The 27,937-nt window shown below is 49.1% G+C and overlaps 2 long non-coding RNA genes across 3 annotated transcripts; both read left to right on the plus strand.

Annotated features, from left to right (window-relative positions):
* Nucleotides 1–1,740: 1,740 nt before the first annotated feature.
* Nucleotides 1,741–14,653, plus strand: LOC123030406. Of its 2 annotated transcripts, XR_006416099.1 has the most exons (4): nt 1,741–2,552; nt 5,770–5,912; nt 6,685–6,779; nt 11,724–14,653. It is a non-coding gene; the product is annotated as an uncharacterized LOC123030406 (long non-coding RNA). The 2 variants fall into 2 exon arrangements; XR_006416098.1 differs by lacking the exons at nt 1,741–2,552; nt 5,770–5,912 and having other exon boundaries at nt 5,921–6,779.
* Nucleotides 14,654–22,302: 7,649 nt separating this feature from the next.
* On the plus strand, nt 22,303–26,840 carry LOC123030377. Its single transcript, XR_006416088.1, has 2 exons — nt 22,303–24,100; nt 25,308–26,840. It is a non-coding gene; the product is annotated as an uncharacterized LOC123030377 (long non-coding RNA).
* The last annotated feature ends 1,097 nt before the right edge of the window (nt 26,841–27,937 follow it).

The raw sequence follows: 27,937 nt of genomic DNA on the forward strand, positions 1-27,937 counted from the left end.
TGGGCTGATGTGTCTGAACCAGATTGTGAGCTTTTTCCTTTTTGTGGGCTTAGTTGTGCCTTCAGAAGTACACAATCACCTTCTATCAATTCAATTTTGTGCTTACAAACCTTTAAAAGCTCTTCATTGCTTCATGCAGATTTTTCTAATGGAGCCATTGTTCCTCCATGAACAGCTCTGTAAGTTCAGGGATCCATGAGTTCTGACCACAGACCGCATTTGCATTTGGAATCAGGAGGTGCAAGCAGGCAAATTCTGGTCATAAACGAACTGAGATGACTCTCTCGTGCATCTCTCAGATTCCAGCCAGCCCAAAAGTGCATCATGAGGCAAGCCTAGAAGAAGTCGAGGCTTTCCCATCCTGCAATGCAGCCTCTCAGCTGCCTGGGTCCTCATCAGCTACCTCTTTCAGTTCTACCTGTGTGCACTCTGGTGTGTTGTTAAACACATGCTGCTCACCCCGAGCCCGAGGGAAGCAGTCAAAGCTAAAGCAAATCAACAACATCCCAAGGGGATCCAGCCAGTGGGACATGTGGGTCTCAGAGGATGCCAGACTCATAACAGAGCAAATTTCAGTATGGCAGTGGCACCAGCTGCCTGGAGAGCTGGGGGGCTCTCTCACACTGGAGACATTCAGAAAGAAACTGGGCAGCCACCTGAGGGGAATGGTGTGGCTTGGTGCCTTGCGGCAGCAGCGGGTTGGACTCGATGGCCTTGGTCCCGGCTGATGAAAGATGGACTGAGTGGACAGCAGGCTCTCCTTTAGAAGGGCTTCAGCAACAGCCAGACACCTGTTAGGGATGCTGCAGGAAGTAGATTTCCACCATTGGCTGGGGCTGAACCGGATGATCATTGAGGTCCCCTCCAGCTTTCTGATTCTATGACATTTGCTAGGGAGGACAGAGAATGATTCCCGTCACCAAGCAATGCTTTTGATGTGTGACTGAGGAGCATTTAAAATCTCTGCTCTGTTTGCCATCTGTTTTGCAGACAGAAAATATTTGGGGAGGGCTATTTTATCAGTACAGGGGCAATGAAATGCTTTGGGATTGCTCCATACAATCTTAGAATCATATAGCCATAGAATAGCAGAGTTGGGAGGGGCCAGAAGGCCGTCAGATCCAACCCCCTGCTCAGTGCAGGACTCCCAGCTGGACCACCCGTCTCAGTTGCACCTTGGATGCCTCCAGTGTGGGAGAGCCCACCACCTCCCTCGGTCATGAGCTCCACTGCTGTTTTGCTGTGCCAGTCAGGAAATTATTCCAGATGTTCAGCCCAAAGCTGGCTTCCTGCCACTCGAGCCCGTTATTCCAAGTCCTGCACTCTGGGATGAATGACTAGAGATCCCAGCCCTCTTGCGTGTGGCAGCCTTTCAAGTACTTTCAGGGAAAGTATTGTGTACCTTCTCAGTTTTCTCTTCTCAAGGCCAAACATGCCCAATTCTTTCAGTCTGTTCTGACTGGGCTTTGTTTCCACTCTCTGGATCTTGCATTGAGTAGGGACTTGGACTCGATGGCCTCATAGGCCCCTTCCAGCGCTTCCAGGATTCCAGGATCATCCTTTCTGCCCTGTTCTGACCTTTTCCCATTTTGACTACATCTTTCTTAAATGGCCCGTGGTGCCCAGAACCAGATGCAGAGACGAGACTGAGGGAACGGGGTCTCTTCAGCCTGGAGAAGAGGAGACTCCGAGGGGACCTGTTGGCGACATACAGGTGTGTGAGGGGGTGTCACACGGAGGTGGGCAGAGACCTGTTCTCCCCTGCAGAGGAAGGCAGGACGTGCTCCAATGGAGCAAAGCTCAGGGAGCCAAGGTTCCTTTTAGACCGCCCCCCCACTTCTGAACTTTCTCTGCATTGTGCCACTTCATTGCCTTCCAATATGAGTGAGCCCTGAACTTGGCGGTCTCCTTCAGCCTAGCTCTCCTCCTTTTTGTCCTGCCCTACTTTTAACCCTTTAATTCTGAACATGTCACCTGCTGCAGCAAAAAAGGAGCAAGCCTGACGCTTACGCTCCTCGTTTATTTTCTTGTTGTCGCTGCCAATGGCATAGTTGGAAAAAGAATAGAGTGGCCTAAGTGTCACCAAAAATATTTATTTATTCAATTTCTTTAAAAAAGAGGACAAAAGAGGACCTCAATTTGCATAACATTTGCATGTGCTCTTTTACATGTGCAGGTGCGAATTTAGAAATAATAGCTATAATTCAAATCGAATACCGTGCATCTCGCCTTTGGGAGAAGCCTGTGGCCGAGCCTTCTGCATGTCTGCTCAGGCTGGCATTCAGGTGTTCGCCACTGAGGGGCCACTCCAGGGCCTCTGCTCCGCTCTCTGGTAGGGCTTTCTCTTTAAACTGGACTTGGGCTGGACAGCTCTCCAGAAACTGGGCATGTGGAATTGAAAGCAGGACTCTGGGGATCCCGACAGAAGAAGCGTGGCCATCCTGGCAGACTCCCGCCAAACCACCGTGTTGGACTTCCTGACAGTGCCCCAGTCTGACTCAGTGGGAGCGGCACCGGAACGGAAGCGTGGTGGAGAACACGGATGAGAACAGGTGGGGAAGGGTGATGGGGTTGGGCCGTCCCTGGGGCGAGAGGGCTGCGGCTGCGCCAGAGCGTGAGGCTGACTTAACCTGAACCTGCACTTGGGGGCTCTGTGGCCCAGTCCAAATCCAGCATAAGAAAAGGACCAGCGTTCCACAGTACTCGGGCTAATATGACATGCTAAACGGGGGCTATTTTTTGTTTTTGCTTTGTTTCATTTTTACTGCTGCGAAGTCTCTCAATGAACTTGCATTTTCCAGGCAAAACTGGAGATGGATATAAATAATAATTTAAAAATTGGGTTTTCACATTTTGCTTTATTCTTTTTTATCTTTTTTAAGCTATTCATTGCTCCGGAATCTGTTTAGATATGGACAGCATATATATGCAAATAAAGAAACTGCTGTGCTTCTTTAGGAATGGGAGAAGATAGTCAGAACACTTAAACTAATAGCTTGAGATTGAGATGTGAACTTTTCTTTGTGTTGTGCTCTTTCAAGAACTACCAGCCCCAGCATTCTTTGTGAAAATGTAAGAGGAAAGGACAGTGGTGAGAGGGTTACAGCAGTACCATTATTGGGGACAATGGTCCGGGGGACAGTGGGAGCCACAGATGCTGGTTGGATTGAGGGACCCAAAACAAATGAAGGGAAATATGTAGCTCAAACACTCCCCCATGTCATTCAGATGTATGTGGGGCGTGCAATGGCATGTGCGCGCACGCTTAAGACCGACTGGTTTTCCAAACAGCCCAGGTGGCAGTTCTGCTAAGAAAATACACTCACTGGGCAAGTCAACAAAGACATCAAGATGAAAATAGCTCTGCCAAATAATGGTGAAGAAATGGCCAGGTACCTCAGGTGGCTCTAGTCTGATACTTTCTGGAGATGGCCAGGCAATGCCAACGTGGCAGGCCGACAGTCAGATGATTTAGAACAAGCAGGAGGGCGCAGTGTGGCATCATTGGAGACACGCTTTCCCAGAGAAGCAGCCTTGTAGCCACAGCAGGGATCCATCGTGCTGAAAGGGCACAACGAGGCGCGCAAGCGGAATTCAAGATGCGAGCTCAGAGCAAGGTGCTGGGAAGGGTGTTCTGCCCAGAGGACCCCCCCCCCCCGCCCCCTGCACCAGTCGGCTCCAGTAGCAACTCGCTGCACATCCAACGGCCAGGGCTGTGTGGCTGGGAATGATGGGAGTCCTAGTCCAACAGAGTTGGAGATCACCAGGTTGGGAAGGCTGGCCTAAGGATGTGGGCCATTTCCCACTCTGTCAGCAATTCATGAAGGCTTTGGGGTTGGCATTTACACCAAAATTGTTTCACAGAATCATGGAATCATAGAATTGTAGCGCTGGAAGGGGCCATGAAGGCCATTGGGTCCAACCTCCTGCCGGTGCAGGACACCCAGTCACACCACCCCACTCAGACGGCTGCCCAGGCTCTCCAGCTTGGGAGAGCCACCACCTCTCCAGGCAGCTGGTCCCGCTGTCGTGCTGCTCTGACAGTGAGGAAGCTTTTCCTGCTGTCCAGCCTGAACTTGGGTTGCCCCAGATAACCTGAATGGCTTATTCCGAGTCCTTCAATTTGTGCAGTGCATATGGGGTGCTCATTTGTTTCAGATGTTGTTCTCTGCAGTGCCGTGTGGGGCTGAAGGGGCTAGATGGGCAGTGCATCCGAAAGAGAACTGCCTGGCAGGGGATGGGCTGCCTGCCCTCCGGTGAGGCCAGACCGTTCGCTGTGTGGAGCTCGGGGTTCCAATCTGGTCCGGCTCCGCATGTGCAGAACCCTCGCTGGATGGCTTGTGCACGTGGGTGGGCCAAGAGACCCGCCCCCACGGAAAGGGGGCTTCCCAGTGGCTTCAGCTGCCCGCCATCCAGGGTGGGCATTGCCCGGGGCAGGCGTATTGGTGACTTCGGCGATCCTGTGGGCGGACTTTGCTCTCAGCTGACACTGGCCTCGTTGGAGTCGCTTGCTGCTGCTCGAGGAGACAGCGGATCAGGGCTGTGCCGGAACGCTCGCAAGCAGGGCTGCTTCCATTGCCAGGAGAGGCAGAGCGGGGCGCAGTCACGCCGCCGTGCTTGCATTTGACGGGCTGCCGCTGCCCGGGCTTGTCTCTGGCAACCACCCAGCAGCCGTGGCAGTGCAGGACCCCACAGCTGAGCTGGGGAGGGGGAGCAGCTCTTGTGCGCGGGAGCCCTTGGCTTCCTGCAATGGACAGGTTGTGCTGTTCAGTCATTAAGGTCAACGAAGGGGTGGTCCGAAAGCAAGTCAATATGCAGGGAACTGTTTTACCTGGCAGGAGGGAGAGCTAAAGTGGGGCTGAAGCGCAATCAAGGTGGACCTGCAGAAAAGGGGCAGTCCAAGAAATCCAGCTAAGCAGGAATCCATGTTCCGTAGTAAAAAGGTTCAGTTGCAGAGCAAGGTCAAGCCTACAAGGCCCCGAGAGAGACGGAAGCCCCGTTTCCAGCAGGGGCCAGCTGATGCGGCAGGCCTCTCCTGCCAGCGCCCCCAAGCCCCACCCAGGCCTCCGCTGCTCTTCCTTACAGGCCTTCCTCCTGAGGAGTCCTACCTCCTGTTGCAGCCTTTCTTCTTACAGGAGTCCCACTGACTTGCCTCTTGAGGCAGCCATGTGCTCAGGGGCCAGGCTGCGCAGGCTCAGTTCCCCTCCACCTGTGGGGAACGGACCACCCTGAGCCGCCGGAAGCGCTCCAGCCTCTGGCCCCGGGGCTCCGTGTTGCCTAGGGACTGAGCTCCTCTGGCGGTGTGTGGGGGGGATTCCTTCAGCGGGACATGGCACCGCATTGCATTTGGACATTGTAACGGGGCTCTGCTTGACCCTGAACATCCTGGAAGAGGACGCGACTTTCACCCAGAGAGCTGGAAGTGGCCTCCTGATCTTCCCTCACACAACGGGGCCCAGAAGTTGCCCTAGATTGGGGTCTTTTCCGTTTAGATCAGGCCCCTCCCCGTCGAGCTTGGAATCTTCCTTCCTGGAGGGTCCGGGGGGATTGCGCTGGGCTCGCATCAGACCTTGAGCCTCTTCTTGCTGGGCAGGTTGTGTGCTGTGGTGATGGTGATTTAATTCGTAGGCCAATGGCAATGCAATGCAGTTAAATCTGGATTTACAGATTGACAAGAAAATGTTTCCCTGGTGGAATTAAGCAAACAGGCTGAAGTAAGCTTTGGATCACCCCGATGATATTTTTGCCATTTTCTGCTTTGTGTGCTAGGCATAAATTTCCAGCAACAGCTGCGAGGCAATATATGGAACTGAGACCTTTGTTAGTATCTCGCCTTGGTCCTGATGCCTTTACAGCTTCAGAGCTGCCCGAGTTACGGGGAATTCTGACTGAGGTGCAACATTCATCCGTGTGTACGTATGTCTGTTATCAGTGAATAAATACGATATAAAGGGTTTTATCTGAGGATGGAATAATGAACTGGGACACTCCACATTGCCCAATCAGTGCAGTGTGTTATTGTTAGGCTATGCGTAATTCAGCAAGAACTGATAGTCTTATATACTGGATGCCACAACTTCTTTTTGATAATAGTTTAATTAAATCAGTCAATGTTTGGAGGTATAATTCTCTTCTCCAGATGTTTTGGCAGTGCCCAATGGACCTTCCCTTTTGGGAGGAGTTAATAATTCAGATAAATTATGTGACTGAAAGTTGGTAACTATTTAAGGGTACTTATTGGGAAGCTAGAAGAATATAATTCCAACACTGGAAAGCTAAGCAGCCATCTGCCAAAATGCAAAGGGTACAGGGTTTCATGAAACATTCAAGTTTGAACTGGTGGCCTTTAAGCGCAGACTACAAATGGATGAAAGCGTGGCGGTCTGGGCCGCTTTGCTGAAATTTATGCCTAATTATATTCAATAATCGCAGCATGCTCTGCTGTATATTAGCACATGAGGAGATATAATATGTATGCAATTAAGGTTATGGATCAGTTAAAACTTATCCAAAACTGTAATGTTCTAGTTTACTTTATCCCTTTTCCCCCTTTTACCACCTTATGTTTTTGTAATGAGCAATTAAAAACCAACTTGAAGCAACAGAGACACTCCGTGTCACAGCAGCAGTGTGCACTTGCTCACATCTTGGTGCAGCTCAAAGTGCTGCTTGTTGCCTTCCCAGGAAGCCTGGAAGAGAAAATGACAGACTGCGTTTGGATGCCTCTGTGTTAATTTCACATATTTGACCAATATTTGCATCCAGTTCTCCTCGAAAAGGTGAGCCTCTCTTACTTTGGGGTGGAATTCTCCAATCAGAAAATGTATACAAAAATGTGTCCATTAGGGGAAAAGGCACATGCCTATGGGCAAAGTCATAAAAATACATTAGGAGAAATCTGCAAAACTGCATATTAATATTTGTGCAAACTTTTAAAAAGACATTTCAGGGTGCACCAGATTTAAGGTTCTAAAAAAGGAAGCAAGAGAAACCAAAAGTTACCATTTCCTCTAACCTTTTTAGACCCTGAGGGTATGGAATGGGCTTCCACGAGAGGTGGTTGAGGCCCCACCAGTGAGGGTGTTCAAGGATAGGCTGGACATGCACATGGTGGGCATGTCGTGAGCGGAGCTGGCTGGTGCCGGAGGTCAGACTAGATGGCCCGGGAGGCCCCTCCTGACTCTGTTTCTGCATTTCTATTCTTTATCCGAAATTGCATTTGGATGGAATAGCCCTTCAGAGAAGAGGGAACTTTCAAATAAAGGAATACGATGCATGGCCTCCCTAGTCCCTCCCTGGGTTTGTCCTGTCACTAAGGGTAGCCCAGGGAGAAGTCAGGTAGTTGCAAACCTATTCATGGTTAAAGCTTTGTGGTTTATTTGCTGCTTTACTGTTGTTGTATTTGTTGGGCTTTGGGGCTCCGCTTTTGTCTGCTGGCTGTGACAGATGGACCTGTCAGCAACTCGTACTCAATAGAGTTATATTTGTAACAAGCCACTCCATGGGGAGAAATGTAAATATTTTCCCTTTAAAGGCAGGATTTGAATTTCTCCTGTCAGGACAGAAATAATGGCAAGCAGTCAGGCGAGGGTCATATTTGCTTTGACCTCCAGGTGGGAATGATCTGTAAAAGGGCCAGAGGGCCCCTGAAAGACCAGCCAGCACCAATCCTGCATGGAGCGGGCGCAGCACCTCTCGGAAAAAGGTCATAGAAGCACAGGACAGTAGAGCTGGAAGGGGCCGCGAAGGCTTCGGGTCCGACCCCAGCTGTTGCAGGATGCTGCGCTGGGCAAGCTGCCGAGGCAGGTTCGGTGGGGAGGTGAGCCCGTGCCTGCCAGACGCTTCGGACTGGAAGTCCTTTTTCTCTGACCACTGGCAATGGTGTCTGGGAATGATGGAGGTTGTAGGCCACAACAGAATGGAAGCAGTGGTGAACTATTGCAAGATCTGAAGTGCTTGTTCTGGAGAAGAAGAGCGCTGCTGGGCCAGAGCAAGCAACGTGCAGCTCGGCTCTCCCGGCGCCCTCTGCAGCTGCACTGGCGCGTCACGCAGGGCTGTCCTGCGGGTGGGCTGCAGGGCGCTGGTGGTTCACGGAGCGGCCAGGCTGATGACCGGATCGGGGTGGCTGTCCCGCCCCTCGGTGGCTCCTTCTCCCCCAGCCTACTGTGGTTGCCACCCGTTGCATTTGCCTCCGTCAAAAGAGCACGAACTGGGGCAGTGCTTACTTTCCGCTGGACCGTTGCAAAGGCTCACGTACGGCTCCCTGAAGTGTCTTGCCTTGTGAGGTCAAGTCCCTTCCAGTTTCAGCTATCAAAGGGAAGGTGCAGTGAGACTGCAAGTAGGACAGTTTGCTCAGCAGGGCCAGGAACCACATGCCCCGCTCTCAGTTGCGGCATCTGGTAAGCTGTGGGCCCCAACTGAAGCTGCACCAGAGATGAGCCCGGCCCCCTTTGGTAGCTTCATCCCTCTAAAATGCCACCCGTAACTTCCATTACTCAATTATCATAGAAACGTAGAAACAGAGCAAGTCAGAAGAGGTCTCCCGGGCCATCTAGTCTGACCCCCGGCTCCAGCTGGCTCCACTCATGACATGCCCACCATGTGCATGTCTACCCTATCTTTGAACACCCTCCCCAAAGGGGCCTCACCCACCTCCCATGGAAGCCCATTCCACACCCGCGGGGTCCTGACTGTCAGGAAGTGCTTCCTGGCATCCAAATGGAACCTTGGCTCCCTGAGCTTGGCTCCATTAGAGTGTGTCCTGCTTTCCTCTGCAGGGGAGAACAGGTCTCTACCCATCTCCATGTGACATCCTCTGACATGCCTGTATGTGGCCAACTTATCCCCTCTGAGTCTCCTCCAGGCTGAAGAGACCCAGTTCCCTCAGTCTCGCCTCATACAGCATCCCCTGCAAACTGGCTGCCAACCTTATGGCCCTGCGCTGCACTGACTCCAACCTGGCTATATCCATCCTGTAATGAGGGGCCCAAAACTGAGCACAATACTCCAGTTGTGGGCGCACCAGAGTTGTATAGAGTGGCAGTAATTCCTCTCTTGATCTAGAAGCCACGCTTCTGGCTATGCAACCAAGGGTGGCATTCGCCCTCTTGACCACCACATCACACGGCTGACTCATGTTTTGCCTGCAGTCAACCAGCACCCCGAGGTCCCTTTTACAAGTGCTGCTCTCCAGCCACTTGTCCCCTAACCTGCACTTATGACACCTATTCCTATGCCCCAAGTGCAAGACCTTGCGCTTATCCACATTGAACGCCATCCTGTTGTCTCCTGCCCACTTCCATAGTCTGTCCAGATCCTTTTGGATCTGGAGTACCTGCTCCTCAGTTGTGGCCACTGCCCCAGTTTTATTATCGTCTGCGAATTTGATCTCACACTGTTCACCCCTTCTTCCATGTCATTTATGAAAAGATTAAACAGGATCAGCCCCAGAACAGAGCCCTGGGGGACCCCGCTTGTCACTGGCCACCATCCCGATGATTTCCCACTAATGGTTACCCTATGCTTTCGGTCAGTCAACCATGCCCTAATCCACCGGACAGTGCTTTGGTGTATCCCAAAACTCCTCAGTTTCTCCACCAGGATATCATGGGGCACTTTTTCAAGGGCCTTGCTGAAATCCAGGTAAACCACATCCACTGCATCCCCTCCATCTAGCCATCTTGAAACCTTGTCATAGAATTCCACAAGGTTTGTCTGGCAGGACCTGTTTTTGAAGAACCCGTGTTGTGTGGCTGCCAGCCTCCCTTCCCTATCTAGCATCACTAGATCTTTCTTATTATGAGTCTTTCCATTGTTTTTCCTACAATGGACGTAAGGCTAACTGGTCTATAATTCCCCATGTCCTTTCTACTACCCTTTTTGAAAATTGGGACCACTGATGCCACCCTCCAGTCCTCTGGAACTTCACCCGTTCTCCACAAGGCCTCAAAAATGGAGGCCAGCGGGTGTGAGAGAACCCTGCCAACTCTCTAGATACTCTTGGGTGTAACCCGTCAGGGCCTGGCACCTTTGTAATGTCCAATGCCCTGAGGAGCCCCTCGACTTCAAGGGGGGTGACTCTAATCTGTGCCCCTAAGTCCCCGGCCTCATCTAATCTCCTATGCGGATCTCCCCCGTCCTGCTTTGGGGAGAACACAGAAGCAAAATAGGCATTTAGCATCAGTGCCTGTTCCCTTGTATCAGTCACTGCATTGTAAGTTGAAACTTCTACCATGGTTTGCTACTTGCCCAAATTCCACTGTTTTTTCAGGCTGTGCAATACATTAAACTTCCTGTCACTGCAGGTGGAACTTGTATGAACCGGTGCATGAAAATGTGCTGGGAAAATAGCGAGAGTTTGAGCTGGAGTAGGACAGACATGCTTTGCTCTCACATGTTGGTCTTCTGTTTCACGAGTCTTCACAATGGCAATTCCTTTTTCTTTTTTTTTTTTAATAAATTTTATTTGAAATTATAATCCTAAAAAAACAAAACAAAAAAAAACTACAAACAACATCCCTCATCAAAAACATTGAGCCCGCTGGGTCAGCTCCCACACCCTTTTTTTCCATTTATGATAGCTTTAAAAACATATTTAAATCTATGCGAAGTCCCATTTCTTTAGCCAATAATAAAAAGTCCCAAGTTTGATAGAAGTCAGTATCTTCTTTCTCCTTCAGTGATAAAGTCAATCTATCCATTTCTGCACAGTCCAGGATCTTTTTTAGAATCAGTTCATCGGTGGGTGGTTCTTCACTTTTCCAGTGTTGAGCGAATGCGATCCTCGCCGCAGTGATTACATGCAAAATCAAATACATTTCTTGTTTGCTAGTGTCCTCCAGTATAATGCCTAATTAAAAAACTTCAGGTTTAAAAGCTAAGGATTTTTGTAACATTTCCTCGAGCCATTTATGTATTTTAATCCAATACTCTTCCACGTTATCGCAAGTCCACCACATATGATAAAAAGTGCCCAATTTATGTTTACATTTCCAACATCCATTTGACATATTTGGAAACATCTTACCTAATCTATTTGGCGACAGATACCATCTATAAAACATTTTACACAAGTTTTCTTTATACGAAGTTGCTAATGTTACCTTGATATTTCTCTCCCACAGCTTTTGCCACTTTTCTAATTCAATATTATATCCAAAATTTTGTGCCCACGTTATCAGTTTCCTTAACCTGTTCATCTTCCATTTTCCTATCAAGTAAGAAGTCCTATAATCTTTTAATCATTTTCTCCTCTGATTTAAGCATCACTTGCTCAAATGCTGTTAAGTCCTTATAAAAATCCCACGCTTTACAATCTTTATCATATCTCGATTGTATCTGCACCTTATGCCACCAGGAGATATTGGATCCCAGAATGGCAGTTCCTTCGGGCTCCTTTGCATACCGAAGGAACCATGAGAGCCCCCAGGAGCCCGTGGGCCTGGGGGATGGCTGGCTTGCAGCGCTTGGAACAGAATGAGGCAGACCGTTTTTCGGCCTGGTTGGTCCAAATCTTTAGAACTGTCTCTTTGATTCTGCCCCCACCATCTTTTTTTTTGGTTCAATGAAGCCTATTATACTGTGATTTTTATGCCAGGCAAGAATCAGACTAATTTGCTAACTTCTTGTTTATTACGTTAATTAATGTAAATAGTCAAATATTGGCTACTATTGTGGCTGATAGAGTATAAGAAGTGATTACAAAACTGCTTTGATCATTCCAGGGGGGATCTGTGCTCGGATAGCTCTGGACACTGACAGAAGGGGCTACCACCGGCCACCGGCCCCGACACTGGAAGTGGCTGCAGGACAATTCACTGGGAATGTATTTTTGCTACATTGCGTCACTTGGTTGTCAAGCAGAATTTTCCAAATGGGTTGGGATTTATCCTGAACCCCAAGAGCCAGAGGAGAGGCTGCCCATATGGCTTCATCCAGCTGTTAAGAATGAGTTCAGAGGCCCTTCCTGAAGTGCCTTCCCAAAGGAGGGGAAGGGGTGGCAAATGGAAGAAAGTGCCATGAAATTGGCTCTCCTCCCGAGGAAACACGCTACTCCTGAGTTGCTCTTCCACAGGACCTTATTGTTCCATAACTCTGCACTCACCCAGAGTGAGGTGCTGAGCTCTCTGTCACTCCCCTTCGACTGTCTCGTCTTTATTTATTTGTTTGTCTGCTTATTTCATTCCACTTCTGTGCCAGCCCATAACCTGAAGTTTCTCTGGGTGGATTACAAATGCTGAAAACAGCATATGAATACAATTGATAAAACAGATAGAAACTAGTAAATTATAAACCATCCCGCATAAAAAATTATAAAGACCACACACAACATGACAAAATGCAAACAATAAATTAACAGCCAGAATTAAAAATATAATCAATGATATAAAATATAAATTATATTAACCAAAAGCTTGTTGGACCAAAAAGGGTTTAACCTGGTGCCTGAAGGAAAGCAGAGTCGGTGCTCTGTCTGTCCCTGGAGGAGTGCGAGGAACACTTTCCTCTCCCTTGGAAGAGAAAATGCTCCAGGCAGCAGAGAGTTTTTATTCTGAAACTTGATTGCACTAAAGGGAGTTGGAGGGCTTCCTTCCCCTTTCCAACTCTCCGAGCGCATGTTCGCATCTCCTATTTATGCCCTTTCCCCGTCCGCTTCTCCCTCCTCCTCTCCCTCATTTGCGGAGGGCCTGGGTGGTCGCGATCTTTTCCGCCCACCTATTCCGTGCTGCTCCAATACCTGTTCTCTCCTCCCAGTTCGTCCGTCCCGTGTGCATTATAATGAGCTTATTTTCTATGTGGAGTGTGTTAGTTAATATTCATGAGGCCACTGAGTGAGAGTACCGCTATTCTGTCTATGTGCCCGTTCCCTCCTGCTATCTGATCCCAGCCCCCTCCCCGTGTGGCTAAGGGATTTTCTTTGGTACATTTTCACTCCTCCTGTTTCCTTGTTTCAAATCATCCTTGAATCCCTGTCAGGGAGGATCCCAGAGTATGGCCACCACTGCCGAAAATGCACCCCCCCCCGGCCCTCTATTCCCCTTTGGTCTGCCAGCCCTGCAGGGGGAGCACTGTGCCAACCCGTCCTATGCCACCCCCCCGCTTCTCCGTCAACTGAACTTCCCGGCTGTGCGGTCACCTGGCCACGGGCACCACCTGCTCAGGGGGAGGGACCTGTGCCAGGTGGATGGCTCGGCTCTGCTGTGGGACTGCCCAGACCCCAGCTCTTCCTCCTGGCCGACTCTTGGTGGACCAGGGCTCTTGTCAGCCCCGGGTGTCACCCTCACCTCTTGTTCTGCTGTCTCCCCCACCCCGCAGGTCAGTGGGTCACCTGCCCCCATCATCCTGGACTGGACTGGCAGCTCCTCCCCTTGGTCCCCAGACACGGCTTGACCTTGATCGGATACCGTGGCTTGCTAAGGTTCCACAACCGTTTCACCTCCACTGTCAGAGCTTGCACCCCGGTCGAAACTGTTCCTTGTGTTTGCACGCTCGGGCACCTTGTGCTGGTGCCGCACACGACGGAAGGGCCTTCTCAGTGCTTGCACCCAGTCTTTGGAATCGGTTCCTCAGAGAAGTGTGCCTGGCACCCCTTCACAGTCATTTCGGTGCCAGTCGAAAGCAGCTTCATTTTCCAGGGATTTTAATAACTGATTGAGTAGTATTGAATTAATCTTAAAAAATTTAGCTGATTGATGAAATAAAACACACTTTTGATGATTTAACCACTATACTGACTGAGGGTAAATTTTGCATTGGCCCCCCTCGCTGTCCCGCTTGCCAAGACTTGCAGCCTCTGCGTCTTCTCCTGATGATGCTCCTCAGAGGGAGGTGCCGGGCCCAGAGGGGGCAACTGGCAAGCTTGCAGCACGATCCCTCCCCCCCCCCGGCATTTCCTGTGTGCATCTCACGTTGGTGTATTAAGTCTCTCTTCAAACCCACACCTGTTCTTAGTTGCTGTTGGTGCATGATTTTAACTGTGTGTGTATTAAATGTCTTTAAAATTTATGCAATTCATTTTTTATGCGCCCAGCTTTGTGATAAACTGTGAAAGGTGCATCATAAAAATGTATAATTGCACTGTATTTCCCCTCCCCCCAGACACATGGCTAAAAACACTTTAGTTTAGGAGAGAAAATGTGGAACGTGCAGATTGCTTTGTGGCTCCCGTTCGTAGAGCGGACGGGCCTTCGTGGACAGAGCCTGTCCCGGGCAGCGGCATTCCCAGCAGAGGCGGCCCAAAGAGCCCTGCCAGCTCACAGCTGGCATCCACATCCCGGGAACAGCAAGCCATGGACGCCCGAAGCTGCCGTGTGCCCCCTCTGCGGAGCAGTGCACCGTGCGTTTCGGAAGGAGGGTGAGGGGCTTCCGTGCAGGGAAGCTTTGGCCCGCTGTCCCAGGAGAGATGCGATTGGCACAAATGTTCTGTTTTGCCCGGCCATGTAAGCATTTTTAAAATCATTGTTCTATATTTATTTATTTTAATGCCTCAACTGAATTGATCATTCTGTTTTGTAGGTTTGCTGATTCAAGAGGGGTGCTTTTTCTCCTTCTAACTGTATTAAAAATGTTGGCTTTGTTTTTAAAATGATATGTATGTTGGGATTCCTTGTGGGCTGAAGAGTCATTTATACATTAAATATTTTTTTAAGAGGTACTACTTTTTATCCCACCTGAAACCAAAGTTCTCCTGTCATGCATACCAAGCTTCATCGTGGAAGCATTCCTGAGTCACCAGACTCCATTTTGCCCCCATCTCTGGCCTACCTCCTCTGATTTTTCCCACTGTAGCAGTTTCCAAATGTCAGGTGTTTGGACGGAAGTTCTGATTCCTGGTGAAGGATCAGCTTGAAGAACGGCTCCAGGTGCTGCCTGGGAACCAAAGGTGAGTGTTGGACCCTTAAGTGAAGGTGAGAGCTACTGATGGTTGATGGTTGAAATCACTGAACTACTGATAGAAAAAGTGTAATCAACCCCGCAGGGTTGTTGTGAAACAAACATTAATCTCAAACACTCTTTGGAGAGAGGCATGATAGTCTTAGCATGGCCCCACATTTGTGGGTTGAGGCAGCCCGTGGGATGAGATGACTCCACTCTTTCAAGACCTTCATGTATGGACTGTATGGAAGAAAAGGGGGCACATCTATACATTGTTATAACTAATATTTCCTTAAAGAAAGTTTCTCAAAGTCTGCTTTAATCAGTCCATTGAAGCAAAATACAGAATCATCAACGGAAAAAGAGGCAGCACCTGGTGGAGACCTCAGGGCACGCACTCCGTGTGCCAGACACCCTCCTGGTGGCCGCACGTGGATGCTAAACATGATGGAGCCTGCTGCCTGGGGGGGGGGGGGGGCTGGAGGGGGCTCCAGAAGCCAAGGGTCCCCCATGCATCCAAAAGTCAAGTGCGTGCATGATCGCAGCCTCGGACATTGATAGAGTGTCTCCAGTACCTGCCTGAGCCACACGCAGGGCCATTGCTCAGCCACGCTTTGCATGCGTGAGCCAGTCCGAGTTGTCATGGGTGGAAATTTCCCTCAGGGTATCCGACATCCCATCCCAGTGGTACCAGTTCACATGCCTGTTGGCAAGGACTGATGCACACGTGTGCCTTCATCACTCGACGGGGCAGCATCCGGCGATGATCTTGGATGGCTCTGAGACTGGGCACTTTTCCTTTCACCTGGCATAGTTTCCTTTCAGTGTCCACAGGTGGATTCAGTCCACAGATCCTGACGTGGGGCACTTGGCGTGTTTTTCTCCCCACAGATGCACTGAGGGTAGAGGACTCTGTGGGCAGGGACTGGATGTTTCCCCTCGGAAAACAATAAAATGGCGGATTCAGGCTTTCATGGGGTCTGAACAGCACCCGAGTGGGGGCCGTACTGCAGAATCAGCCAGTAGACTGTGCTGGCAGGGCAGATCCATTTTGCAATGCCCTTAATCCATTTCTTCAAAGATGGATTTCACTTGCTTCTCACCTTTCTTCCGAGGAACCCAAGAAAGCACAGTCCTTTGATCTCTCCCTCTTCAGTTCTATCCAACATGGCATCCTTGTGGGGCAGTTCAGGCAGAACAGGTGGATGACAGGCCTGAAAGATCGCCCAGTCAACTTCGTGGTGATCTGAAATGTCCTCCTCCAGACCTCATGCTCCCTTCTCATCCTTTAACCACTATGTGGCACTGCCTCCTCCTATTTCGTGGCACCCAAAACCTGCCCCCTGCAGCATGTCCCCCTCACCCTTCTTCTCCCCATAGTGCACAACGCAGCCCGCTAGTCACGCTCTCCTTCCGCCGTCCCGGCCCTGATGTTGCTGCAGTTAATTGCTTATGGGAAGCATTTCCCTACTGTTTGCGCACCATATTTATGAGGAGCGCCTTCCCCAGTTGCAGGATGCAGACGATGCAGCAGTGAATCCTGCTGAAGTGCCACTGTCCCCCAGAGTCATGCCAGCAGCCCAGTGAGCAATAAGGGGCATTACAAACACGCTCGGAGCCATTGACCGATTGGAGCTGCGTGAGATCTTGGTCCGATGGCGTTTCTCTGCTGGCAATCGGCTTCCTTAAATGAGATCAAGGTGCGATTGTCTCCCGTCAGCCCTTTGTGTGCACAAGATTGCTTCTCCAGGAAACAATGAAATGGGCATTTTAATAACTATTGGGCTGCCGAGGCAAATAACTTGTGAAGGTTTCAACCATCCTGACAGCCTCAACGGGCCATAAAAAGGGAAGCAGCAATGCTTTTGCCAAGCAAGCTCCTTGCAAAATGATTGATTGGCTTCTCCCTGGTCCATGCACTCCTCACGCCGCTCGCAGCATTGGCAGTGCTCGTTGGAGAGCCGTGTTGCTTGGCTGTCCGAATGGAAGCAGTGCCTGTGCCCATGGAAGAAGGGGAGGATCCGCGCCCTTCCTTGCTCAGCAGCAATGCAATGCGGAATGCGCTGGGAAGCGGCTGAGATGATGGAGAGCTCAGTAGGTCTCTGGGACATGGAGACGCGTGGTGGGCAAGTGTTAGCCAGGGAAGCGCCCTCCCCACCCGGGCCCTGGATGTGGGAGCAGGCCGGGTCCAACCCTGAGGACACTTCGCAGAGTGGAACAGTTCCTCTGTCAGGATGCACGCAGGGGATCCATGCCAAGGACTGACTCACTAGCTCCCTGGACAATCTAGAGATGGCCTTGCAAGGCTGAGTGAAAAGATTTGCTCCAAGATTCATGCGATCGGGACCCCTGGGAAACCGGGGCCTTGCTTAGGGGTGGGTGAGAAACTGCTTTTGTCGATCATTTTTAAAAACAGATTTACTGGAGGTGCACCTGTGTTCTGAAAATGGCTTCTGTGCATGCTTTATGCAGCTCATCTTGACAATAACATGTATATCCGGAAGGTGTGAAAAAGTGAGAGAAAAGTGTGCAAAACAGTATTTTAGCAATGTAAATACTTTGGGGAAATGTTGTGTTTAAAATGCACACAAAAATACATATGTTAATGTGAAGAAATATCTTCCCTCCAAAAGTATGCATTTTATACAGATTTTTAAAAAACTTAAATCACATCATGTGAAAACAAGAAAAACCAAGATGGCCACCTCTACAAAACCAAGGTAACAGATCTGGTCCCATCGAGTGCTCGCACACAATTAAAGTACACGAGGGACTCTGTCTCTGCCACCACAAAGGCGCCAGGGCTGCAGTTGTGTAGGGGCTGCATGGGGAGGTCTCTTGCAAAGCTCTAGCAAGCGGCCGCATTCCAGGGGAGCCCTGCAGGCGGCCTGCGGGAAGGAGCTGTCAGCCCCCGCGTGGAGCTGTCCGCGGCCGTGCTCTGAGGAGGGCTTGCATTCCCACTGAAACGGTGAATAATTTTTGACTGTTTGAAGGGGCTGGGGCCAGACCGTAACACATGAGGCAGGACCCAGGGCTTCCCCAGTACCCAGACCCGGGCACCCGAGGAAAGAACTCCGGTGCCTCCTGTGTGGGATGCCAGTGTCTCAATTCAGAAGTCAGAAGAGGGCATTCCTAAGGCTGGACAACCCAGGCCTTTGGTGCATCTGTCCTTTTGAATGTCTGAACTGGGTTTTACTTCCTTTTACCTGTAGCCAGATTTCAAGCATGTTCAGGGTGAACAGATTTCATTCCATTACAACTTTTTTAAAGCTCCCTTCAAAGTAGAAGATAAAACAAAAGAAGAAACAGAAATAGGTCCTTTGATTGCCTTCCACACTGCGTTTCTTTGCATGGCTTGCATTTTGGGCCCAGTCCCTAGCATTTGGAAAGTGAGTGCAGGCGAGGCGCCGATACCTACTGACCCGAGTGCTAATTGACATTTTTTAAAAAGGGAAAGAAAAGAGAAAGCGCATTCCTAAGCCCCCTTCTCTGTGGAGAATGGAAAGCGAAGCCAACAGAAACTGACAAGATTTCTCTCTATTAAAAAGCACAGAGAAAGCCTTGACGGGCTCCATCAAAGACTTTTATTAAAGCCACATTTGGGAAATCAGGAGGGAGAGAAAATCCCCCCCATCAGACAGCTCTCTGGCATTGAGAGAACATGAAAGAAGTGCACGGCAGTAATCAGCCCGTGGAATTCATGGCGTGTTTGACCCACTGCGGTTTCACGGTGCTTGAGAAGATTTCTTTGAAGGTGCCATGGGTTTTATTGATTGCAAGGAAATGTCAATGTGTCACATGCCCAATTAACTTGGTACTTCTCCTGATCAATACCCTAATTGCCTCCTCTTTAGAAAGGCCTTTAATTTAATTATCCCTCCACCTGCTTAGGGTTGCTTTCTTCCTTTTTTGTTTTGTTTTGTCAATGAACATGCTCTGATGAAAAAGATGTCCAGGAAGCAGAGGCAGGACAGGGTGGGATGGCATGTACATATCCAAACGGGGCTGGGTTTGCAGAGGAGACTCGTGTTCAGAAGACATCGCAACCCACCTTGGCTGGCAAGGAAGATGGGTTAATGCATCGTCAAGACCCCTCCCTGTGCAGGCAGCTACTTGCAGTTACCCAAGGCTTGTACTAGGGGCTAATTACCCCACCGTGGCTGAAGGTGTTATCTGAGCCTGGGCAACATGAAGGCAAAGAGGGAACGGTCCTGTGGCCAGAGTGGCAAAGCCTTTGCTGCCTTCTCCAAAGGGCTCTGGCCAATGATAGCCAACATCCATTTCTGCTAGGACCCTGTGGATGCTTCCAGGCAATCCTGCTCTCCCTCTGGCATTGGCAGGAGCCGGGGAAGCCACAGGGTTCTAGGGTGTGTGTCTCAGGCCTGGGCAGGTGGGGCATGGTGCCAAGACCAGCTGTTTGGGCCTGCTTCCTCATGGCTAAGTGGTTGGACCCGCTGGACCAAGGCCAAGCAGCTGGACCCCACTCACCGGTGGCAGGAAGGAATCATAGATCGGTAGAGTTGGAAGGCGCCATGAAGGCCATCCAGCCCAACCCCCTGCTGTTGCAGGACACCAGTTTACACCATCCCACTCAGATGGCTGTCCAGTCCCTTTCTGAATGTCTCTAGTGTGGGAGAGCCCCCCCCCCCCCCTCCAGGCAGCTGGTTCCACTGCTGTATTGCTCTGGCAGTGAGGAAGCTTTTCCTGATGTCTAACCTGAAGCTGGGTTGTCGCAACTTGAATTGATTATAGATAGATTACTATCCTCAATAAAAGAGGATACATGGCTCCTCAGCATTTAACAGTGCTTAAAAAAAAACCATACAAAGCCCAACCACAGCTTGCAGAGAGAGAGAGAAGACAAAATAAGAGACAATATTTCTGCTTTTAGATAAGATTTAAAAGATCCATAACATTAATTTCATACATGTTGTATATCTCTATATTAATATATTGAGATATACAACACTTATTACTGTTTGGATCTTTTGGCAAAATTTATTACTGTTTATAGAAATATTTATGCATATACTTCAACAAAGGCAACTCAAATATCAGAATATTTATACATTTGTAAATTACTCCTGAAGACCACCCATTCCAAGATCAAAAGTTCTGTTAAATCCTCCACCCTCTGTACTAATGCAGGGGGATAGTTATCTTTTCAGTATTGTTCCCAGAACAGGATGTAGGACTCCAGATGAGGTCTGAGCAGTGCTGAGTAAAGGGAAATTAGTACTTTACATGATTCAGAAGTGATTCTTCTATTAATGTAGCCTAAAATAGCATTTGCCCTCTTTGCAGCCACATCATATGGTTGACTCATATTTAGCTTGGCGTTCAACAATTCGAAGATTCATCTAATTTGCAGTAACATTGAAACATAGAAACAGCGCGAGTCAGAAGGGGCCTCCCAGGCCATCTAGTCTGACCCTCGGCTCCAGCTGGCTCCACTCACAACATGCCCACCATGTGCATGTCCAGCCTATCCTTGAACACCCGCACCAATGGGGCCTCAGCGACCTCTCATGGAAGCCCATTCCACACCCTCGGGGTCCTGACTGTCAGGAAGTGCTTCAGTATTGTTGAGCCAAATATTCTCCATCTTGGAACAATGCATTTGGTTTCTTTTTCCTAGGTTTAGAACCTGGCATTTGTCCTACTGAATTTCATTCTATTGTTTTTTGCCCAGTATCTCACCTCTCAAAATCACCTTGAATCTTCTTTCTGTCTTCCAGGATATTCGCTGTCCCACCCAGTTATGTGTCATCAGTAAATCTGATAATAGTTCCATGCATTTCCTCATCCAAATCATTAATAGAAATATTGAATTGGATTGGTCCAGGATTGAATCCTGTGGTGCCCCACATGTTACCTCCCCCGAATTTGAGCAACCAACTGTGGCTCCACCTGACAGTTGTTCCATCAAGTCCACTTTTAGCTAGTTTGCTAATCAGGAGATCATGGGGCACTTTGTCAAAAGCTTTGCTGAAGTCAAGATCAATTATATCCACGCCATTTCCACAGTCCACCAGGGAAGTTATCCAATCAAAATATGAAATCTAATTAGTCTGGCAGGTTTTGTTTTTGAGGAATCCATGTTGGCTTCTTTGCAATGTATGGCTGTGAAAGTTGGACCATAAGGAAGGCTGAGCGCCGAAGGATCGAGGCCTTTGAATTGTGGTGCTGGAGGAGACTCCCTCGAGTCCCTTGGACTGCAAGGCGATCAAACCGGTCAGTCCTAGAGGAGATCAACCCTGACTGCTCTTTAGAAGGCCAGATTCTGAAGATGAAACTCAAATACTTTGGCCACCTAATGAGAAGGAAGGACTCCCTGGAGAAGAGCCAACAATACATGGCAAAAGAAGAAGGGGATGGCAGAGGATGAGGTGGCTGGATGGAGTCACTGAAGCAGTTGGTGTGAGCTTAAGTGGACTCCATGGGATGGCGGAGGACAGGAAGGCCTGGAGGAATGTTGTCCATGGGGTCGCGATGGGTCAGACATGACTTCGCGACTAACAACAACAATGTTGGCTTCTAGTAATCCCCACATTGTTTTCAATATGTTTGCAAACATTGCTTTATAATCTGCTCCAGAATTTTCCCAGGGATTGATGTCAGACTGACTGCTCTGTAGTTCCCAAGCTGTTCTTTTTCCCCCTTCTTTCCCCCCCCCCATCTTTTTTGAAGATGGGGGCTGCACTAGCCTTTCTCCAGTCATCTGGCACTTCACCTGCCCTCCATGGTTTCTCAAAGATAATGGCCAGTCATTCTGAGAGTTCTTCTGCCAGCTCCTTTGTGACCCAGGCTGGAGTTCATCAGGCCCTGGAGATTCGAAGTTCTTCGTTCCAGTGGTCCTTGACCATTTGCCTGTCAGTCTTGAGCAGCCATCCCGTTCCTTCAGCTTGTGCTCCCCTTTCATCAGATGGTCATGGATCTGCCTTTGAGCTAAGATGAAGCCAAAGCAGGAATTGAGCACTTCTGCCTTTTCTTTGTCACCTGTTGTTGTTTTGTCATTCATGTGGAGTAGTTGAACTCCCATTTCTTTTCTCTGCCTTTTCTTTTTGACATTTCTGAAGAAGACTTTTTGTTGCCTTTCGCTCTCCTCACTTGCCCCAGTTCTTTTCTAGCTTGAGCCTTCCCGGCTCCATCCCTACAATTCTGTGCTAACTGCCTGTATTCTTTCTCTGTAGTCTGATCTTCCTTCCACTTCCTATACATGTCCTTTTTTGTTTTCAGATCATCTCTAAGCTTCCTGTGGGGCTACATGAGCTACTTCTGTTGCCTTCTATCTAGTTTCCTTATTAGAATTGTTTGTAATTGTGCCTTTAGATTTTTTTTTTAATCCCCACCCATCTTGGGCTCCTTTTCTCGTTAGAGTCACTTGCCATGGGACTTTACTTACAATTGTTCTGAGTTTATTAAAATTGTCTTTCCTAAAATCCAGGGTACGTGCTTGGCTACACATGGCCTTTGCTTCCTTTAGAATCAAGAACTGAAGTTTGGCATGGTCACTTTCTCCCAGAGTCGCTGTAGCTGCCACTTTGTCCCCTGGGTACTCACTCCCTGTTGGCTAGTATCAATTCAAGGATAGCCGTTATTCTTGTTCTAACCCTAACCCTCCACCATCTGTTGGGGGAAGTTATCAGCAATGCATGCTGGTAATCTCTTGGCGGGCCCATGCTTGGCAGAATTTGTCTCCCAACATACATCTGTATAATTAAAATGCCTCGTAACAACAACACACGCCTCCCTGAAACACTGGCTGGTTGCTTTGCAAAAGTTCCATCCTGGTCTTCTCCTCGACTGGGAGGTCGGCAAAAGGCTCCAGCCACTGGGCTCCTTTGATTCCCTGCTCCATTTACATCAGTCAAGATGCTCTCGGTGGGGCTACTAAGCTCATCCTCCTGCGTTTCTGGGCAGCGATTTGTGCCTTTAGCGTCTAGTGTGGCTCCACCTCCCTTTCTGTTCCTCCTGTTCTTCTTGAGCAGGTTGTATTTTCCAATTGTTGAATTCCAGTCATGGGAGCCATCAAGTCTCTGTTATGTCTATCAGTCGCATTCCCCATCCTGTATTAAGAGTTCAAGTTCATGCTGTTTGTTTGCAGTACTGCAGGCATTACTGTACAGACATCGAAGGCCACATGCTCCATACTCTAGCTTTTTTCCTGGTTTTTTTGGAAGATACTTATTGGACAGTCTTCGAGATGCTCTCTCTGTTGCGGTGCTTAAGCTTTTGTCTGTTATGCCCAGAATGTTGTTACATCTTTTTGTTACAGCTAAAGCAGCCATGGTAAGAAATCAAAAGTGAAACTCAAATCCAAAATAGAGTAGGATAATCAGAAAGAGAATAAACCAAACACCCTCTCTTCCTGTTTCCACATACTTTTGCCATTCAATGCTTTTCAACCTGCTATTTTTCTCTCCATATAGTGAGTTTTAACTAATGGCTGTTGCTTATTGCAGCGGGTGCAGCCCCACGAGGCCACCATTGTTCCCAAATTTAGCAGCTCTTCATCTCTGCTGCCTTCTGGTTGGGCCCTCCTGGTTCCTTCTGGTTCTGGGTCTGTTGGGGTATATTCCAGTATTCAGAAAGAAACTGGACCACAACCTGAGTGGGATGGTGTCATGTGGTGTCCTGCAACAGCAGCGGCTGGAACCTGATGGCCACCATGACCCCTTCCAACTCTACTAGTCTGTGATTCCATGTGCAGGTTTGCATGCATATGCGTGTCACAGGCTGTTTCTCACACTATTGGGAAGGCAGGCTGTCCTGGTGTTTTCTGCAACGTCTGAAGGCAGTTTTCATGTCCCGGGGTGCGAGGGATGACATGCATGTCCAAGATTGTCCAGTGCAGGTACAAAGCCTATGGATTTACAGATTCGTGCAGATGAGTGTCCTAAAGTGGCGGCCAGTTCACCAGGAACGGGGGTGGTGTGCCAGTCGATGCACAAGCAAGCGAGCAATGTTCACCCAGGACCCGGATCAGCTCGCTATGTGTTAGCGGGGTTTCGGACGGACGCACAACCAGCCCTCCCAGACCTGATGAGTGCCCATACTTTGAACCAGTCCTTGGAAAGGGCTTTCCTGGAAGAGTGTGCTGGACTCGAGATCCCAATGTGTGGGAAGCTGGAAATAGCTGCCGAAAGGAAATGATGGGATTTGGACTTCCCTGGACTCGGCCACCCACGCGGAGCGGTCCGTCGTGGCGGCGCCTGCTTTGAAGGTGCGTTTGGTGAGGGTTTACCGGGGGCTCCTCCCTGCATCCACTCGTCCTTGCCTGGGATGGGCTTCCCCGAGTGCTCGTGGTGCCCCATGTGGCAGCCGGGGTGGGGGCCTTCGCCGGTGGAAGGCCTTCCCCGTGGAGGCGCAACTGGTACCGATGCTGTGCTGATTTGGTGCCAAGTTCAAATCTTGTGTGTGTGCGCGCGCGCATGTGTGTACATGGGCGCCATCCTGCAAGGGCGCCCACAGAAATACTTCTGCGGAGGGGAGTGGGGAGCAGGCACGGCAGAGGCCGGTCCGGGATCTGTCACTACACCCCTGACATGGGGCTGAGGCGAAGCACAGGGGAGGGCGGTGTGTGTGAGTGTGTGTGTGTGTGTGTGGGGGGCTTCTCGGTGGTTGACTGTTGTTCAGGATCATGCATTTCAGAGATGACTTCCAACACACTGCTTTGTCGGGCCTTTTCACAACAATAGAGTAAGGCACTGGAAAAGATACTGCTCCAATCTGCCCACTGAGCAACAACGCTAGGCCAGGATACCCAAAGGAGCGCCTTTTCCCTGCATGCCCTCCTACCCTGAGATCGGCAGCAGAGGCCCTGCTCCGGGAACCCTCCGTGAAGGAGATCAGGAGACAGAATACCTGGAGCAGGGCCTTCTCTGCGGTGGCGCCCTGGCTATGGAATGCGCTCCCCAGAGAGGTCTGCCTGGCACCGTCATTATATGCTTTTCGGCGCCAGTCAAGACCTTTTTATTCACCCAATATTTTAATGTTCAAAAGGTTTTAATTATTTTTTTACTTTCAGTCATGGGTTCTTAGTTTTATCTTTGTTGGGGTATTTATGATATTTTGTATTATTGTATTTATTGAACCTGTTTTGTAAACTGCCCAGAGATGGACAGTGATTGGACGGGTTAGAAATATCCCAAACAAATTAATAAATAAATTCTGTAGGACTCTAAACCAAATTAAAAAACAAAGCAGAACCTGAGGGTGACTTCCAGGCCTTTGCCCCAGATCTGCCTCGACCATGGTGAATGCCAGACAGAAGGTCTGAAGTCAATTAGACAGTTCTCTCGGCGGTCCTCTGTTCACAACATGGAAGGAAACACAATATAAAGTGGTCTACTCTTCATGCAAAACCTGGAGTTTTTGAGGGTCGTGCCCAAAATGGATAATCTTATTTTATACATTTCTCTTTGGTTTAGGTTTCCAACTTCTCTCTCTGCGCATCCAACAAATACAAGCCAAGTAATCAAACTCCACTCTCTGTCTAATGCAGCCATGACTTCTCCCTGTGCAAAGCACTGAAGTATCATTTAACCGTGAATGTTGTGCCTGGGAAGAAAGGAGCTGTAAAGATGGTTTTTTAAATAGTGGGGGACAGTTCAGAGAGGTCCAGTCATCCAGTAAGGGATATAACACTTATGTCACGCAATGATGGGCGTGTTTCCTTGGATCATCTTGTTGCTCACAACTCATACCAGTAACAGTTACGCTCCCAAAGTTCTCAACTGTGTGATGTTTCTAAATGGCTTTTTCTTCAGCGTGGTTTTTCCCTGCAATGAGCCTGCGGTGATTTGGTATCCAGCAAATGGAGCTGAGGCATTGTGGATTGGTTGGAAGGTTGTTATTGGTTGCCAAGGCTGTCATTAATTAATTAATTAAATTTCTCACCTGCCCGTTAGCCATTTTCCTGCTGCATGGGTGCCTCAAGTTCTACAGCCACTTCTGCCAATTTCTTGCCCCTCTCTGGGATTCTGATAAGGTTTCCTCATTAACACTACCATGTTGTTTCATTAATCACAGCAACTCTTGCCAACGTGCTTTCTTTGCACTTTGCAGCTTTTAGTATTTGCGCAAGATCACAAGACAAGCAATGAAAGTTAATTTCCATGGTGCGTCCGACCACCAGTACAGAAGCTGTCTTCGCTTGGTGTTGCTTCATCCTGTTACTTGTTCAGTTTCTGACACAGTACCTGAGTAATTGTCTCTAAACATCAAGGTCTTCTTGTATTTTTCATAGAATCATAGAATAGTAGAGTTGGAAGGAGTCAAGAAAGGCTTCGGGTCCAACTCCAGGTCAAAGTATGGCTGTCCGACGGCCTCTTGAATGCCCGCACCTCCGCCAGGTTGTTGATTCCGTGGCTGCACTGCTCTCTCAGCCAGGAAGTCCTTCCTGATGTCCAGCTGGAACCTGGCTTCCTGTGACTTGAGCCCATTATTCCGTGCCCCGTGCTCTGGGATGACCGAGAAGGGGTCCTTCCTCTTCCAAGCCCTTGTAGGGTGCTACCTTACCTCCCCTTCCCTTCTTGAGGCTGGAAAGGCCATCTTCTTGCAATGTTTCAAGTCGCTGGATAATTCTTGGGGGTTTTTTTGGCTTCGTTTTAGTTCACTTTGTTTCATGCAGCATTCAGGTTGCCTTGTCCCATGTGTACCTACCCAGATCCTGAGCTCATCACAGGGGCCCTTCTTTGGAACCAGGAGGAGGGCCTTTTTGGCTGTGGTGCTCCAGCCCCGGAACGAGCTTCCCAGAGGGGTGGGACCTGTTTTGTATTCCTTTTGGTGCCAGGCAAAGTCGTCTGCATGTTCTGAGGATTTTAGCAGTTTAACTTTTTAACTTCATATTTAATATTGCATTTATTCTGTATAGTACTATTTTTCTGTGCTGATTCAATGGCAATTGCTATATGTTTTTGTGTTTAAAAGTTTAATGTTAAAAACAAAGTTTGTTAACTGCCCCAAGAGCCTCATCTATTGGGTGGTATAGTAATGATATATCTATCTATCTCAAATGGGGTGTCGGGTATCGGGTGCTGTCTGTGGGACTGACCACATCGTGTGCTTGTTATGGGTCATTTACAGGAGCTTGTGGGTGGGACCTGAGTGAGCAGAGGCCGCCTGGGCACCGCTCCCCCTCTTTCGTGCCAGAAACCCAGTGTGTGCTTTGCCATGGTGGTCCAGCCACTCAGTGCGAACAAGCGGAGAAGCAGGTGCCGGCTGCGCCCGCCACCACCTGGCGTGGGATGGAAGCAGACCCAGGGAATCCCTCGTGGGCAGGTGCACGGCTGCCCCTCTTTCCCACCGACGCGGCAGCTGTCCTGCGGGACCTTCTGCTGTTTCTTCTGGCGGAGCGGAGGCTCTCAAGGAGGGGTCCCCTTCATGACCGCATCTTCCTCACACCTTGGCTGGATGATTTTATTCACACATGCCACATTCTTGTGGGTGTCCATTTAGCTTCACCTACTCCAGTTTCCAAAAGATTTCTATTTCATCCTCTGCCTCAACACAGAACTATTGATTGATTGATTTGATGTGATTTGTATGCCACCCCATTAGCTATAGGTCCGTTGGGCAGCTCACAACACAAGAACAACATTTTAAGAACAATTAACAATACTGTTTGTTTATAACAAGCAAAATGTAAAATCATCCAACAAGGTAGCAAAAACAAAAAAGAAAACCAAAAAAGGCATAAAACTAAACCATTGATGTATTTTTAAATGGCCCAGATAAAGTTATACATACTTAAAAGTGTATCTAGAATTAAAATCAGAAGATGGCAGCAGTAACAGCACAAACCATTAAAACCACAGAAACCATTAAGCCAAAACACAACAGCTCACACACCAAAATAATCATGAAAAAGATCAGTTTTTGATGGTGCCTGACATAATAAAGGGTTGGTTGGGTGGGAGTGAGCTCCATAATCGGGGCACTATTAGGGGGAAGGCCCCTGTCCCCACCATCTCCCCTCTCGCTTTGCCAGGGGAGGAACACAGAGAAGGGCCCCCACTGGCGACCGCGGTGACGGGGCTGGAGCGTGTGGAGACAGGCG

This window comes from Varanus komodoensis, unplaced genomic scaffold (genome assembly GCF_004798865.1).
Source record: "Varanus komodoensis strain SLA01 unplaced genomic scaffold, ASM479886v1 scaffold44_3, whole genome shotgun sequence".
NCBI classification, from domain to species: domain Eukaryota; kingdom Metazoa; phylum Chordata; class Lepidosauria; order Squamata; family Varanidae; genus Varanus; species Varanus komodoensis.